We start from the raw sequence: 14,552 nt of genomic DNA, 5'->3' as shown, positions 1-14,552 counted from the left end.
GCCCCTAATGTGATAATTATTGAAACTGTTCTACCAATTTAATTTGAAGCTGTCTCATTGTTATTTGTTTTTCAATAAAATTATGTAAAAGAACCAAAGAGGGTGGTAGAAAGCACAGCTAGAACAGGTAACAAGGTCTGGAGCCCATCATTTTCAGAGATGACTTTTGATGTCTGCACTGTCCTATGGATAACCCACTATGAATACTGGACTATATTGGATTATTTTGCTGAATTCATGCACCTACAATATTTAAATGGCAATGGAATACCCATCTCTGACAAAACCAAATGAAAAAGTTGGATATAAATAAAGGACGATATTCTACCAGTATATACAAAATAGTTAGGTTAGATATACAGCCACTTTCTCTTAATTCAATGAGAGGTAATATTTGTACCAATAGTTTATGGACAGGATATCAGGTCTGCATCTTGTACTATGAATAACTACTACGAAGACAGCAATATGCAATGCATTAAGTATTGTAACCTTCCAACTATCCTGTTTTGAAACTGTCTTATTACTATTTGTTTCTCAATAGAATTAATAAAAAATAATTCAAAAGGTTAATGAAATAGTGACTGATTTGGAAGTTCATAAGTACTTCTCTGCTTCAAACAACACATACTGTCACTCGGCATTTGATACTTTCCACTTGCTTCAAAGATCGCCTATCACTTAGAAATAGCTGAAAAGGACTACTTGTTATTGGTCTTTCTAAATGTACTTATGGAAGGTTTTTTTTTTTTATTCATGTCATCATCACATAATAAATTTTGGTTTACAACATTGGAAATAACCAGTAAGAAGAGAGAATAAAATTGAATTAAATAGCAACAGGGTGTCTGACATAAGTTTATACACTTCCTTCCCTTAGGAAACTTTCCTCCTAAATTTCAGTGATCTATTGAAGTTGAGGTCTTTAAATGCAAATAAACCAATATAAAACAAAAGAGAAGAAAATATTAGAAACTCTGTAATATGTAGCTGTGCACTTCAAATTGCAATTTATATTATGTAATATGTGGGAATTGAATAAAACAATGGCAAAGTGCAATTGAAAGAGAGCAAACAATCAATAAATATTATTTAATGATGCATAACATACTCATCACATTTAAAAATGTGATAGTGAAAGAAAATTTAATTTCACAGAGTTATTGTTATATGCTAAGAGCCAAGTGTTGAAAATGTAATATTTTAGCTCATATACTTCTTTCAGCAACCGTATATTATTATTATTATTATTATTATTATTACTTTGTTGAATGGAGAGTGAATCCATAGTGTATTTATGTAATTTTCCATTGTCACATAGCCAGCAAACAGTAGAGCTTGGACATAAAAAAGTGTTTACTTAAATAATTAATGCTAATTTATGAAATAGATTTGATAAAATTATATCAATTTAGTATATAAATTATTGTATTCATACAAACAAATACTACATATATGTACATATATACAATATATATACACACATATATGTGCAATTTTACCAGAATATATAAATATATTTGCTGTTCAAGGAAACATCATCAAACACAAACATATAAAATGCAAAATCTCACTAAGTAAGGTAAGACGAAAGAAGAAATCCATGCCTCAGCATAACTTTTTAATGAAAAGAGAAACATAAAACTCCATCTTAACAAAGCTATAAAAGAATAAACTTGAAAATATACTATCTAAAAATAATACGTGTACTTATTGTCAGTCACTTTGCATTAAAACTAAACCTGGTTAACTAGTGAACAAAGGCTATAGTGTTTTGATGAGAAATAAATTGCTAAGAGAATTATCAAACTATCCAAGCTATTACTCACAAATGAGAAAAAATCTTCAACAATATGTCCATTAAAGTACAAAAACTTCTATAAATATTTTAATACTACATATATTGAGACATCATGATATTAAAACAATTTACTTTGGCCTTTACAAACACAAGAAGTAATCAAAGTGCTGGACAATGCTTCAAGACATTTATTAGTATGATGAAATAATGAAATGTGTATACATTTTTGGCAGACTGTACAATGTGCATGTCTATATATATATACATATATGTTTCATATACGCACAACATTTTTATAGTAATTTCAATATATAGTTCATATTAATGATCCTAGTAAAAGAAGAATGACTTGGTATTTATGCATTTACTTTCTCAGTATCATAGAATGAAGGAACATCGTCACATGGCAATATAAATAAATCCAAACCCTCAGATCTTGGCATCAGATGGATATAAGTGGAGGAAAAACAGCCAAGCTTAAGGTTGAGGGTTGGAAAATTCATCCTATTTATAAGTCAAAAAAGAAAGAATGTTGCTGAAACTTTGACCTCAAATGTAAAAAAGTTATGTGATGATAAACATAATCAATTTGGAGCAATAAAATATTTCTACATTCTCATATTTAAAAATTCTATGAACAATACTAGAGGAAAGATTAAAATATTTTTAAATTACTATTGAAAAGAACAATTTTACAAATTTCTTTTCTTTTGATTTGTTTGTTTCTTTCTTTTTTTGTGTGTCTGGCTCAGCCTGATCTGGGGGCAGGGCTGGTGAGGCATGTGGTGCCAAGAATCAAACCATGGTCCTTCAGTTTGACTAAGCTTGTGTATAGAGGCACTTTAGTCAACTGAGCTATCTTGCCGGCCCAATTTTACAATTTTCAATGATCAGGTAACTCAGGAAAATATTAGGGCAAAATGAATTAGAAATGTGTCAGATAAAGGATATATATATATATATATATATATATATATATATATTTGTATTCTTAAATTACCTTTCAAAATTTTAAATGTTAAACTTCTATTGTGAATGCAGGTTACAGTAGCTAACATTTTATTAACAAAAATAATAAATACTAAATAAATGAGATGTGTTACATGCATGTATCAGTTCCCCATAAAGAATGTGATCATTATATACCAGAAGCATTTACTAATAAAAAAATTCAAAATAAATATTTAAATATAAAAGATAAATAAATATTCACAAAATTTATTCTATACTATTGTGGTTACAGTTTTCACTTAATGCTTTTCTCTTATTCTGTGAATTAAATATTCAACTCATTAGTTCACTTTTTTGTTTCTTTAATATTAACTTGTAACAATAAAAATAAGACACTTAATTTTCAAGTTACTAAAAATAGAGAACCAATGAAATTATTATGAATTTATCAAAATAGAATTACTGAGGATCACACAGTGTTGTGTGCATGCCAGGCAAGTGCACTATCACTAAAATGCTATAATAGAATTTTATTCATTTATTTATTTATTTAATTCATTTTAATGAGAAAAAAGATAAATTAGCAATGAGACATTTTCAAAACATGTCACTAGGACAGTTACAATAATTAATACATTTTTATTAATTTTATTGAGAAACAAATACCAATGAGATAGTTTCAAAACCAGTTAATAGGACAGTTTGAATAATTAATATGTTGTATATTATTCTCTTTGTAGTGGCTATTCATAGTACAAGATGCAGGCATGATATCTTGTTCAAACACTATTAGTACAAATCTTTCTTCTCATTGAATTAAGAGAAAGTAGCTGTATATCTATCCTAAATATTTTGTATAAACAGATACAAAGTGGTCAGTCATTTATATCCCCTTTCTTGTTTAGTTTTGTCAGAGATGGGTATTCCATTGGCATTTAAATTTTGTAGGTGTGTGAATTCAGCAAAATAATCCAATGCAGTCCAGTAGTCCATAATAGTGGTGGGTTATCCATAGCACTGGCAGTGGCAGAAGTTGTTGACTTGAGCCTTTTATAGCTCAGCATATTAATATGGGTTTACATTTTATACCTTGTTTTTATACTTTCCTGCTGGATGGTTAAGGCCAAGATAAAGCAAGGCCTATGTATTCTGTAACAGCCATGAAGCCTGAGAGAATATGTAAAACCCATCTCTGACAACAGAAATCAAAAAAGGGTGATTATAAATAAAGGAGTGATTTGTTGTGAAAAAATATGTAAGATAGTTATGATGTATATACAGCTACTGTCTCTTAGTTGAATGAGAAGAAATGTTTGTACTATAATAGAATTTTAATAAAAGCAAATTTAAGTAGTTTTAGGACGCATAAATGTAGCTGGATATCAAATAAAATAAGAATGCATGATATGAATTCAGGTTTGCCTTGTAAAGCTTTGATATTGGCAACCTTTAATAGCCGAAGGCAAACATAGTGCTACATTATTATGTACCATACCATCTGTGGGCAATAATACCATTATGACTGCTATCAAGATAGTGTTCCCACATTATTTGTGGGATACCTATTTTATGCCATCCATCAGATGCCTAAAACTGAAATTAATATATAAACCAATAATTTAGTAATTTTATTTTTATTATATATATGTATATGATAAAGTTTGTAGGACAAACACAGTAAAAGATTAACAATAATAGCAAATTATAAAATACAATAATTACAAACATACATTTTAGTAAAGGTTATATGAAGGTGTTCTCCCTGTTTCTAGAATGTACCTTATTGTATTTTCATTTTTTTATTTTTTATTGATTTTATTGAGAAACTAATAGAAATGAGACAATTTCAAAACAAATCAATAGGACAGTTTAAATAATTAATACACTGCATATTGTTGTCTTCATAGTGGTTATTCATAGTACAAGATGTAGACATGATATCCTGTTCAAACACTATTACTACAAATCTTTGTGTATTTTCAACTTTCACTTCAAGGACATGTTTTATGGCCTTTTCTTTGGTATACAAAATTGATATATTACTGATTTTGTACTTTGGAGCTTTTCTTTCTTTCTTTCTTTCTTTCTTTCTTTCTTTCTTTCTTTCTTTCTTTCTTTCTTTCTTTCTTTCTCTTTCTTTCTTCTTTGCTCCTGGGAATCAAACTCAGGAACTTAGTCTTGCCAGGTAGGCACTGTAGCACTGAGTTATATATCTGACCTCTGGGTCCTTTATGAAAAAATATGAGTTACTGTTTATCAGTGTTGTTAGGAATATAAAATATGATGTTTTCTTAAAAAGACTAGAGTTATCTTTTGACCAAACTATCCAACTCTTCCACATATTCCTTGAAATATTAAAGTCTGTATGCTACAGATACACCTATGTATTGATGCTTACTGTAGCCCAGTTCACAATTGGTAAGCCATGACATCCCACCTAGTTGTCTACCTAGCAACAAATAAATGGACAAAGGACAGTTATTTTTGTAGAATATTACTCAACCATTAAAAGAATGTAATCATGTCATTTAAAAGCAAATAAATGGAATTGAAGATTATAATGCTAAGTAAAATAAAACTGACTCAGAAGTCAGACTTGGAAAGACAAGTGTTATATGTTTTCTCACTTACGTAGGAAAGTGAGAAAAAATAAAACTGTGACTATTAGAGAAGAAAGCAGAGAGGGAAGAAAGGATAAGGGGGTGCAAAATGATTAACCTGCATGTTAAGTCATGTACACATTTGTCAAATCAAAACTGACTGATAAACTAATATGCATATATATACACATAGATTTATATTTTTAAAAGTTCCTTAAATACATGTACTTTTGCTACACTGACACTTGATCTGTAACTGAGATGGTTATAAGTGGCAATGCACAGATAGTGCATAATATTGTGGATACCCTAGACCAAGGGAGGACAGAGCAGAAAAGGGTCCAAAATTTGGTCATGCTATCCACAATGGCATGTAATTTAAAATTTGAAAAGTTTTTGTTTCAAAAATTTCCCTTTTACTAAGTTTTTCTTATTTTTTTATTGTTATTTTTTCCATAATTTTATTGAGAAACAAATAGCAATGAGAGTGTTTCAAATCAAATTGGTAGGACAGTTTCTATAAATAACACAGTGCATACTCTCTTCCTAGTGGTTATTTGCTGTACAAGATGCTGACATGATATCCTATTTACCAACACTATTACAACAAATCCCTCTGTTCATTAAGAGAATGTAGCTACATATCCTAACCATTTTGAATACACAGATACAAAATGGACATTCATCTGTATCCCTTTTTTGTTTAGTTCTATTATTTGAATATTACAGGTGTGTTAACTCAGCAAAATATTCTAAAAGAGTCCAGTAGTCCATAATAGTATTGGGTCTTCTGCTTCACTGGCAATGTCAGAAATTGTTGACCTGAGTCCCCTACAGCTCAACATAATAATATGGCTTTACTTCTTATACTTCGTTTTTATACTTTTCTGCTGGATGGTTAAGACCAAGATAAAGCAAGACCTATGCAACAAAAGTTCTAACTTTTGGGTCTGATAAGGTCAGTGAAATCCCCTCAGGATTTTTCCTGATATCCTCTACCCCGGATTATAGATCGTTTGTCAGTGTCAGCCATGTGGATGAGTCACGGCCATTGCTTGGCCAATGTGAAAGGCTGAGAGAATGTTTTCTCTCCATGTGACTCTCCTTAGGCACACTCTACATCATCGATCACTTTCCTCTTTGGCCTCATAATCTCCTTGATCAGAAAATTTGGGACACTACCGAGTACATGATGTTACAGTACAAGTTCTCATATGTCCTGAGTCTTAATTGACCTTGCAATGAGAGGGCCAAAATGGTGGCTTTCCTTCCAGTCCTCCTTTTTCTCTAACTTTGGTCTGCAAATGTAGGTTGCTATCCCTCCAGAAGAGAAGCTTATTATTACCATACAACCTGGAAGCACAGTTTCCCATTGGTAACTGAGACAATGGCCAGTGAAATCATTTGTGTAAGAGAAGTCTCCAGCATTGCATCCTTTCTGAGTCCACCTCCTTCAGCACTATCACCTCAATCAATAAATGTTCATTAGTTAACAGAATGTTATGTCTCAAAGAAACTATTTATTCATAAGCAGAATTTACCTTGTTATGGTATCATATCTCAGCACCCCTCTCCTGGCTCTAGACCTCTAAAAAAGTACTGAGACTATTTTGTAGTCCTTAAGAAACTGTCTCACAAGCCAGAAAAGCTACATTTTTCTGTGGTGGGCTGGCTTTGCCAATATACTATGATTGTTACCTGTTCCAAGGATCCTGGACATATTTTAGCAGATTCTAAAGTCAGGAATTTTTCTCAGGCTTTAATGACTCAGTCCATGAGACAATTGACAAAGTTGCAAGAATAGGAACTAGTGTGATGAGCTGGCTCTGAATGGCAAAGGGTGAGTCTTACTGGTGAAGAGAATTAACAATTAATTCTTCTTCAAAGTAATCAGCCAATATAGAAGTCTGCTGTGTAAAACAGATGATGGAGAGACCTATTTTGATGGTATATTTTATTTCTCTTTTTCCCCCTGCTGTAGCATCTCCTAGGGAGAATGAAAAACAGGACACAGCATGAATGCATAAATCTGAATTAGTGTCCCATAGGTGGTAGATATCTCCTTAGATTCCAAGACTTATCACACAGAGGAGAGTCAAAGTTGGAATTTCATCCCCTTGCTGACATCTAACACACACATACACACTGCTTATAATGAAGACTGAATTTTTTCTCTCTGTGGATTAATAATTTAGTCAGTGCATCTGCAGGTGGTAGTGCTACACTTAATAAATCTAGACTTAGACAAAAATTATAAATTTGTGAATTTCTAATGAGATCAAATTCCCAAACCACTAATTCTTAATTGTGAAACCAGTGCAATATGTAACTCATAGGTTTCTTATGAAGATTAAATGACACAACAACAAAATTTTTAAAAATGAGAAATCATATGCAAATCTCATAATATATGGATACAAAATGAGAGAATTAAAAATGAAGTCTCATTTATCCACTCTTAGGTTGAAAAGCAAATTACTTTTCATAAACTGATTAAAGTCATTATCTGTTCACTGCAACTAAATTATTAGCATACATTTTACTAACATGTAGAAATCATGCACAGGGCAAAAACACCTTTTTTTAGCATAGTAAATGATATCCTTAAAATCTTACAACTTGAATCACTACAATGTCATCTCAATCTATCACATGGAAAAAAGGAGCACATCAGTCATTTGGAAAATGGGTGGAGCCCATCCATATACTTCCCTTAATTATGGAAAAAAATCCTTTTCAAAGTTTCATTAAGACTAAAATCTTGAAACATTTATTCAAATTTCCTCCTCATACTGTTTCTTTACCAAAATCTTCCATTCCTCACTGCATAACAAAGTGGCTAAGTACCACTAAGGACTTCTGCTTCTTGTTCAAAATACTCTCTAGGGTTGGCCAGACAGTTCAGCAGATTAAAGTGCCTGCTTAGGCAGAGACAGCAATCGGGGTTCTATACCTGGTGTGCCATGCTGTCTCTGGCTTCGGGGCGCACTGGGACGGAGATGGAGACTGGGGGTGGTGGCACATGCCTATAATCCCAGTTCTTGGGAGGCTGACAAAAGGAGAATCACTATGAGTCCTATTTATGTAGTGAGACCCTGTACCAAATACATAAAAAAATAACAAAATTTAAAAAATACTCTATTATCTTTAAGATTGCTATATGTAAATAAAGAGATAAAAATAACTGCATGGCAAGTAAGAACACATATTGTTACCTCAGATGGAATAATATTTTAATTGTTTTGAGTTTTTAAAAAGTAGCACAATTTAAAAAATCACCTGTTCTCTGATATTTGATGTCAAATTTTGCTTCATAGGATTTTAAACAGTACAAAAGTAAATCTAGGGTAATTGCAGTTTATGATAGAAAAGTAGACCCTTCCCCATAACTATAGGTTGGGTCGGGCCAGGAAGATGGCTCAGTGGAATAACTGCTTCCCTGGCAAACACAAGGGCTTCAGTTCAATTCTTGGTTCAGCCTATATATATATATATATGGTTGAACTCTGGGTGTTTGAAAAAGGCAAGTGGTACAGTAAAGGCTAAAGTTATGTGGTTAGAGGATGGGAATGTGTGCTCAGTGATTAAAGTCCTTAATCCTGTGAGGGAATATTTTTAAAGGGGAGAAAGCTATTGGGAAATGTTTTACCAAGTGACACAGAAAAATGAAACTGCATGCATCATTTTACTCTAGCTTCTTTCTCACTTCTTCTAATTTCTCAAGCATCCTTATCTTCCCCACTTTTCACCTGTTACAATCCTGCCAGAAATGTTAGTAAGGCAGAGGTCTGATATATTTTTACATTTGTTTGTAAGGGTGAAATGATTAATTCTCTTGGTTCCCCCTTCCTCCTCCTTTCCCCTTCATTTTATATATTCTTACTAACCATAATTAGGTCATTTGAGAATTGAATCTTTGAATTTCTGCCCAAGGTCTTTTCTCATAGCAAACCCCTGTGAGTGGAGAGTGATTTTATCTTTCATGTGATTTTTGAAAAGTCACTGATTTGTCAGCCTTGATAGATGTTGGAAAAATCTCAGTATAGAATGAACATTCCTACATTCCTATTGATTAGCTGAAACATGGTTTGAGAGTTGACAGGGCTTATTGCTTTATTACTAAGGTGTCTAAGTAGTTCATATTAGTTAAGGTTCATTGTAAAGTTCCCTTTATCCAGAACTCAAAGCCTAAGGAAATTCAAAGAATTAGACTTATTTCCTGCTGTTGTACAAAAGAAGTAAACGCAGAGAACAAAGTACTTTATTAATGCCATATTCCTTTCTGACTGCCTTCATTTTTTCCAGTCAATATTGAATAAGTGCCTAATACATTGTAAAACCCTTTGCTAGTTCCTAGAGATAAATATACACATACAACATTATTTCTGCCCTTCAAGATTTCATAGTCTCATGAAAAAACTGACATGAAATAATATAAAAATACAATGGATTCAATTCAAAAATTAAAAATTGTCCATTGAGGGGCTGGGGAGAGAGCTTGGTCTCCTATGTGCCTGCCTGGCAAGTGCAAGGATCAGGGTTTGATTCACTGTACCACATGCTGTTTCAGCACTGGAACCCCAGGAGCACCATGCAGGCCAGTGAAACCAGGCTTGGTGGTGCATGTCTGTAAACCTAGTTCTTGGGAGACTGAGACAGGAAGATCACTACAAGTCCAAGTTGTGTAGGGAGACCCTGTACCAAATACATAAATAAATAGCAGATTTAAAAAACTGTCTATGGAGTTGCGGAAATGATAAAGAGATTATATTATATTCTTTTTATGCATTTGAATATTAAAATATTGTCAGTGTCTGAATGCCACTCATTATTTTTCTAAAGTTTTTAAAGAGCATGCTAAGCAATAACAAAAAATTAGAAATGATACAGAATTCCACTAAACAAAATAATATGAATTCAGAAGTATTTGTTGTACTGCATAGTTTGTCTTCAAATTAGTTGTTTAGATTGCCAGATATATGCACAGAAAATTGGAAAAAGAAGTTATAAGGAATTAAGAAGAGAGAAGAAATTAAACATTAACTGTCCCGTTTCATAGAACAATAGGAATCAGTAGTACAATTATCCAAGCTATCCTTTATTCACGCACAGATATATCTCTTTCCTATTCTCCTTCACTCTCCTGTCCTCATTTGAACTTTGCCTTCTTTTCTAAAATGAAACTAATAATTCTATGTATACATTGTATTACTGTTTTTTGTAAAGATGGTGATATTAATTTCCACATTAAAAAGAAGAGATCACAGTCCAGAAAAAGGTTGAGAGATTTGCCTAAGTACATTGAGCTATTTGTATCAGGTAGTCTGATACCAAATGCACTGATCATTCCTCGTCTTTTTATATCTAACCCATAAGTATTACTAAATGGTATATCACAAAGAAAGAAGGGATCTGATAAGTGTGATTTTTCTATGTGAGACATATCAGATTGTGAGAGTATTTTATTAAATGGAATACCTTCATCAGCAAACGTTCTCTCACCACATAATAAGTTCCTGATATTTCCTATTAATTGAGGTAGTGATGTACTAACCATGGCCTTTATGATTTTTAAGCAGAATTATCTGTTCTATCATTAGTGTCTAAGTCCAGAGAGTGCAGAAAGCCTACTATTGTGGATTTGGCAGACAATTGCTCTGACGATGCACTTTTTGCTGCCTTTCACTGTAATGGCAGGAAATGGACAGGGAAACAAGTAGTGCTTTTTGATGCCCTTTTCCCCTAATGTCTTGCATCATGTGCATTTCTTGGCTAAAATTAGCAGTTAACTACCCACATGGAAAGTTGTAAGTCAGAAAGTAAAATCTACCTTAATATGTTTTATTAAGTGAATTATATAACCCTAAGATAACTGAAATGGGTCCTTGGAAAACGTTATTGTATCAGAAGCCAGGTAAGATCTTTGTATTGGTAAAATGACAGCTATAATTTCAGTGTAGTGAACTGGAATGAGAAACACCTGTCTTATCTCTGAAGATACTAGCATTAGGGAATAGTGATTAATGACTGGAGGTTATGAGATAAGTCCTGCAGAATGGTACTCTTGGGTTGGAACTTGAAGTTTGTCATTTGCAGAACGGAATTGACTTCCCCAACTGGACCTAATTATGACAGCAATGATAAATAGCCTTTCGGGGTTGGAATGTTTATTTCTCAGGGTCCTAAACATGGAAATTGATTCTATCTATTTGGGTGGGTGTGAAAAATTACAAGTTTTATCACTTCTTGTAACAAAGTTATCATCTGCTAATCTGAAGCCAAGATCAAATCGTAAAGGCAGATTAATTCCTCAGTCTCGTACGTGTTTGGTTTTTGTCAAGCAAGAAGACTATTAATCAGAACGTTAAGTGAAAGTTTCTCTCTTTTATATCCAGTATGATCCTGTGTTAGGTAAACTTCCCTCTGGTGATCAAATCATCACATTATTTGCCTCATACTTGACAATTTTATATTTACCAGATGGAGCCTTCTGGACACGCATAGGGAAGGCAAGGGGCAAATGTATCACTTTTAAGCAGTTTTTCTCCATTGAGCTAAAGATTCAGGATATCTCCTTTCTCAGTGCCTTTAAACATTTCATTCTTACTAATTAAGAAAAAATTAAAACACTGAAAATCTTTGCTAAATATGAGAACAAGTGGTGTAGCATTCCAGTATTTGCTAGAGTTCATAATATAATGTTATCAATAGGTAAACATAATTGAGTACTAATTATTTTGGTGAAATACTGTTTAAATGTATTTACTCAACATCCCTATGATATAGGTATGCCCCCCACCCCACCATGCTACTGTGCCTTGGACCCAGCTGACTACAGATGAAAATCCTTACTGTGAACTGAAATATACCTTTTGTCCTTTAGCATGGGGATTTTAGGTATTTTGTCATAGCAATGAGAAATATGGACAGGGAAACACCTATCATATATCACATGAATTATCATGTCAATCCTAAGTAATTAGTCTGAGTATTCTGATTTACAGATATTTTGATTGGTCAGGCTGGGGAGACAGCTCAGTAGAGTAAGCGCTTCCTTGGTAAGTGCAAGGGCATGAGTTCAATCCCCAGTTCTGCACAAAAAAAAGTGCTTCAAGTTTTTCCCATGTCATACCAACCTCTGTTGTGATAAATTCAAAAATAAGTGATATAATGTAACATATGTCATACATTCTCACTGTGTTAAATCAATCACTTCAAGTGGACTGCCTTTTATGTGCCTTAATTTGCCCAGATATGGGTTCATTGATTTTTCTACCCATAGGCTTAGGTCTGACAAAATATAGGAAGTACTTAAGTTAGTAATGGCCAGTGATTTTCCTCCCTTTCCAAATGTGATAAATTGTCAGAAGTTATTTGGAACATTTTTTGAGGAGGTCTACATGACGGTGTCCAGAAATAAGTGCTGTAATTAATCACAGATGTCTTCAGCAGGCACTGGGAAGAAAGAGCATATGTGTTGTATTTTAGTCATCTTTCCTATCATTAAGACTCAGGTCTAACATACAAAAGTTAATGATAGAACTTTGAATTTGGCTTATAATTTTGGAGTGTTCACTCCACTCTCAGCCTTCTCCAAGGCAGAAATATCATGGAAGAAAAAGCAGTGATGGAGAAAAGATGCTTAGATCATGGCAGTTAAGAGCATACGTGCAGAGCTGACAAGATAGCTTGGTGTACTAAGCACCTGCTTAGGCAAGTTCAGGGACTGGGGTTTGATCCCCAGCACCACTTGCTACACAGGCCCTTACCCCAAGCAGGCTGAGCAGGTCACTGAGAACAGCCATGGCAGTGCACACATGTAATCCCAGAGTTGGGGAGGCTGAAAACAGGAGGATCACTGTGAGTCTGAGCTGGCTAGTGAGACTTGTACCAAATGCATGGAAAAAAAAACATAACTGGGGAGGAGTGTCATAGGAAAGCAAGTCAGAAGATACACTGACCTGAGTACTCCAAATTATGTTTTCCTGACCTGCACAGGAACACTCAGAAGTGTGCTAATCCCCTAGGTGGTTGACAAACCAATTAAATTGACCCAGTGAGGCTGAACCACCATAATCTACCTTTTGACCACTTAGCACCCAAACACATCCCATTAGGCCAGAGTTTATTGCCAAATAAACATAAAGTATAATTCTATACAATGAAAACACAAAAATCTCCTCCTCTAAGTCTCAACAGGTTCAGCATTATTAATATGTGCAAGTCAGGCTCTGTTGTATTATTATTTGTGTGTATTTGTTTCCCCAAAGCCTCATGTACTGTATTCTCAAAAATTCCTTGACTGGTCACAAAGGTCTTTGAGATCCAGCTGGAAATCTCTCTGACCTCATAATACTTATATTTATCCATTCCATAATACCCCACATCCCTCTTCTGCTAAGACCTTTCCTTTACTCAATTTTAAGATGTAATTCCCTGAAATATTCCATCCCATTCACAGGACTAATATTTGTTTGTTCCCCAAATCATATTGTTATTTGTTCCCTAGTCCTCCTTATAGACGTATGTTTTCTGATTTTCCAATTACCTTTTACTTAACCAGAGAGAGTAAAGAGCATCCTCACATGACCACCATGACATAATTCTCTCAGTCTCTGCCTCTGTCTCTGTCTGTCTGTCTGTCTGTCTGTCTGTCTGTCTCTCTGCCTCTCTCTCTCTATATATATATATATATATATATATATATAATCTTTTAGCAATGTTCCCAGCCCCTTCTCATATAGCATTCAGTCTGGTCAGACATACAGCTTTATTAAGGTACCAATGGGTTAGGACATATACACAGCAGGTGGAGTCACAAAGAAATTGCTTCTGAATCCAAGCCATTCAATTCAATTGCTTAGGCAAAAATCTTCATTTCTTTCTTAGGATTATATAAAAGATGAGCATGAAACTGGTAAAATGCAAATGTAAAACCTGTGTAAACTATGAGAAGTTGTAATAGAGTCAGAAAAGGTATACAGGTGCCAATTTAAAAGACAACAGATTATAATAGTACTATTCTTCTCTCATAACAAAATACTGAAGACTGTATAATTTCTAAATCACAGACATTTATTGCTCACATTTCAGTTTTCTAATGAGGCTCAATTGTCATATATCACACTTCCTGTATTCTCACAATATACAACTATGAAGGGCTCTTTCAAGCATCTTTTATAACGGAACTTATATTGATC

The sequence above is a fragment of the Octodon degus genome, unplaced genomic scaffold (assembly GCF_000260255.1).
Source record: "Octodon degus isolate 3935 unplaced genomic scaffold, OctDeg1.0 scaffold00063, whole genome shotgun sequence".
NCBI lineage: Eukaryota > Metazoa > Chordata > Mammalia > Rodentia > Octodontidae > Octodon > Octodon degus.
Note: the sequence above shows the minus strand (reverse complement) of the source record.